Here is a 4,186-nt window from a genome sequence, read left to right as displayed (position 1 = left end):
TTCCCTCTGGCCGTAGACTTCGCACGCACAAAGCTAGGACACTCAGGCTGCAAAACAGCTTCATCCCCAAATCCATCACCCTTAGCAACATGTAAACACATCCACACACCCGACTCAGCCCCTCTTCTGCCAGTGCAATCAGTAGTAATGTACATGTATATATGTATTGGTTTTATGTACAACCGTATATTTCCTGCGATTATTGTATGTTATGATATTTTGCAAATGATGTTTAGCCATAGTTCGTAATACGCGTAGGTGTGCGAGAATATGTAAGCGCAGTGCTTTAAAGATGTCCATGTTATATAGTGCTATATGTTTTATGTAAAATCAATGTCTTGTTTGTATTATTGTTATGTACCACCCCTGAATTTCTCTATGAGATAATAAAGTATTCTTATTCTTATTCTTATTATTCTTATCAACATAGTTTTTTAACTCGAGTCTAACTGATCATGCTTATTAGTATTCAATTACATACGATATATTCTCCGCCCCAGCACCACCCTCACCCCATAGCAATGCCAATCAGCCTCTACACTACAGTCCAACAACTACACCTCTAAAAGCCCCCCCCCCCCCCCTTCCGTGCAACATATGTTGGCGTATGCACATGTGTGTGGTCATAGGGAGTGCTCTAATAGTTCCAGAACATACTCGACCACACTCATACACAGGGTACTGACAAAGGAACTTTTTTTCAGTCTCCATCAGGGCTGAGTGTCACCTAATATATGCAGACAGGTGTAACGGACGTTTTAGCAGCCACTGTACCACACATGTCATAAGGTAAATATAGGTATATTAGTATATTTACAAACTGTTCACTCTGTTGGTTTTTCTTGCAGTATTTATTCAGAAACTCTGTAAATTGTGGCAATTACATATGAAGACGTTCAACTTATTATTGAAGAAATAGAATCAAAAATGGTTTATTCTGTATTTGAATTTTGATCATGTGATCAGAGAAACAGTTTCTTGAACAGCTAAGCTACAAGTACAAGGTCAACAACATAAACAGGTGACTGGAGACTCAGGCATTGCATTTAAAAAAAAAATATGCACAGCAATGTTTACTGTACTGGGGGAGGGTGTGGATTTAAAGTGTTCTTTTGGCTTCCAGAGAGGTGCTACGCCTGTTAAGATGGAAATGAAATAGAATAGTTGATGGTAATGGTTATCACAAAACAGCAAGGATAATGTTGCATGCCTGTATTTTCAGTTTGAGTTTTTTTTTAATTAAATACTTACTAGTTTTCTGATTAGCTATAATTCACGTGAGAATATTATAAGATGCTACTTTTTATACAATTTGTTTTATAAGATTACCTCATTGAGGCTGACAGGAACATAGTTGAGGAATACTTACAATTTCTTGGCCAGTTAAAAAAAAATTAAACACTTGAAATGAAGTTTACGCAGGTTACATATGAGGATATCTTAATTGGGATAATGCATTTACCAGTAATTACAACGAGAGATTTACTTAGAAAAACTGAAGTCATTCATAAACAATAATTATGATTACAATCACAGAGAAACATGGCCTTTGGTCTGGAACAGCAGCTGTAATGGGTCAAACCTGTCTGAATGTGCTTTATTTTTTATTTTTGTATACCTAGTGTGAACATGTTAATAAGAAGAATACTTGATTAAATATGTGCAGGAGCTACTTCGGCAGACCCATATGGCTAGTATCCCAATGCAGTGAAGGTGAGTTCATTGATTTATGTTTTTCTCACGTTTTCTGTGTTTGATGTCAGCCGTGATTACCCAATGAGAACTTTAAAACATGTTGCTGACTTGCGAAAACCCAACCATGAAATCTGATGTAGTTGTGTTGCCCATTTAGAGGATATAACATCTAATTTCGTGATAGCATAGCAATTTTGTGTACCTCACTAAATCTCTGCACATCACAGTGAAGTCTTACTTTATGATCAGATGATTCAATACCCCCCCCCCCCCCCCCCCGACTAAACAACGAAGAGCAGGCACTACACACTCACATAACTACCAACTCCACAATGTCATTACATAATCAAGCAATCAGGAAAATGAAAGGATTCACCAGTGCTCCGCCACTCGGTTGGATAGCCATCACTAGGCACAACAAAATCCATTATTGAGGGTTTCTTGGACGTTTCTGAAGCTAGGGCTTGAAAGCTTCACATACACACATTCATAAGAAAAATCCTTGTCCTTGAGTAAGATTCCCAGTGAATGGGGCCAAAGACGACAAAAATTAATAAAAATTTTTTTTTAAATCAAAACATTGTTAAATTTTTTGTCTTACTCAATGTGAAAGTCTGACCAAATCTGCGACATTGAGGCAAACAAGTTGGGATGGGTCTTTAACTAAATACTCTGAAACCAGCAGCTGCTATTGTATTTGTGTTCATGTCATTATGTACTGCTTGCACTAAATGCATTTTCGTTTATCTCCTCAGAATCGAGTCACCCATGCCAGAGAAAGACCATTGACATGCAGGGCGCATAGTAAAACATATATAATTATGGCGTGCAAGTCGGTCGACAGGTGCCAGCCATTATCATCATAACAAGAGATGCAGATCATAGTTTCTTATGTTTTATGTTGGGTGCGACTTTCGTGCATGTGCACAAGTCCCTGGATCTGCTTTAATTTTAATGTAGAATTTCATTATCAGATAATTTGAAACATTTTGTTTAATCAAATTGTAAATACGTCCCAGTCAATTTGCAGCATTTTTTCTTTATTGTTCTTCTATATACCCTTAAAACTAACACATAGTAAAAACAAATTGTAACAAGAAGTGTTTGTTCAAGGGAGATCATCTGAAGCTTTTTTTTTAAATCTGTAAAATTGCATAGTGACATCCTCCAAAAATAAAATGTCTTAAGAATAAAGGTATCTACACGGGTTGTCTACCTATTTCTTGATAGCATTGCTTTTAAGTATAACTTTTTTTCTCAGAATATTTTTTTTGATAAGTTTTATTCAAGGGAGGCAATAAAAAATGTGTCCAATTGTGTTTAACATTTCTTGTAGCCCCAAGAAGTGTGTTTTGTCTTGTAACTATTGTGATTTGAGAGCTTTAGCACTGAATGCTTTGCATCCTGGTGTGAATAGCATTGTAAAGCTTGCCTCTTGCTAATTTAGAGCAGTAGAATAGAAAGCAGCCTACTCCACAATTTTCTTTCCTATTCTGTGCTTATTCCTTGACAAGAGAACCACGAGATTTGTTTTTATTCCGATGTTGCCTTTTCTATTCAATTTAATACTTAAATCCTACGTGCACCACAAAGCTTTTTTGTGTTGGATTGTTTGTTTATTTTTATATTTCGTATGTATTGACCGTACTAGAGACCAGTCTTTCACCGCCGTATAATTGATCTGGAAATCTCCGCTAAGCAGTTCAATAACATAATGTGTACAAGGCTATCATTTCTGCTACTCCACTCAAAATATGTCTAACTTACACGCACTCGTACTCTCTCCCTAATTCATGCAAAATTGTTTGCGGATTAGTAAAATTGGCGTGAAATATTGAATTGCGAATTTTTATTTTTAAATTTGTTTTAATTACGTAATCTTCAAAATAGATGAGTGTTTACTGAAGCGATAAACTATTTATACAAGTTAATACGAATGGTTTGTAAGATCAAATACAAACCAGCACTACAACTGCTGTCGATAGATTACCCCCCTTGACTTCTCTGTCTGTTGGGTCAAACTACGCCAGACATTTCTCTTCTAGTGGCTCCATAGCATGATATACAGGCTCCGAGGCAGAAACTGCTTCGTTCTGAACTTGAATACATCGGTTCCTCTTAGTTACATATGGTTTTTTAATTCCTTCTGTCGTTTCAATGCAACAGGTAATCAAGCCTTTGAGTGATAGATAGATAGATAATTTATTGCCAAGTGTACAATACATGAATGAACATAAAAAATACACGAGGAAAGCAGCTTGCTGTGTGATAAAAACAAAAATAAATAGCATTCATACATCACTGGCGCATAGCATCATACATACATGGGTAAGACAATTTGGTATCACAGTAACTAATACATACACTATACAGACATGGTGAGAACTATGAAACTCTAAGAGCTATCGGAACCCCTAGGACCCCCCCCCCCACCACTCCCCCCCCCCCCTCTGCACACTGTATCAAGTTCTGGTGTATATGAGACAGTGAC

General features: G+C 36.8%; 1 long non-coding RNA gene across 1 annotated transcript; it reads left to right on the top strand.

Annotated features, from left to right (window-relative positions):
- Positions 1–702: 702 nt before the first annotated feature.
- LOC138950102 (uncharacterized) lies at positions 703–2,984 on the top strand. Its single transcript, XR_011450496.1, has 3 exons — positions 703–789; positions 1,667–1,713; positions 2,451–2,984. It is a non-coding gene; the product is annotated as an uncharacterized lncRNA (long non-coding RNA).
- The last annotated feature ends 1,202 nt before the right edge of the window (positions 2,985–4,186 follow it).

Source organism: Littorina saxatilis, linkage group LG16 (assembly GCF_037325665.1).
Source record: "Littorina saxatilis isolate snail1 linkage group LG16, US_GU_Lsax_2.0, whole genome shotgun sequence".
Classification (NCBI taxonomy): domain Eukaryota; kingdom Metazoa; phylum Mollusca; class Gastropoda; order Littorinimorpha; family Littorinidae; genus Littorina; species Littorina saxatilis.
This window is presented reverse-complemented; position numbering and strand designations above follow the sequence as displayed.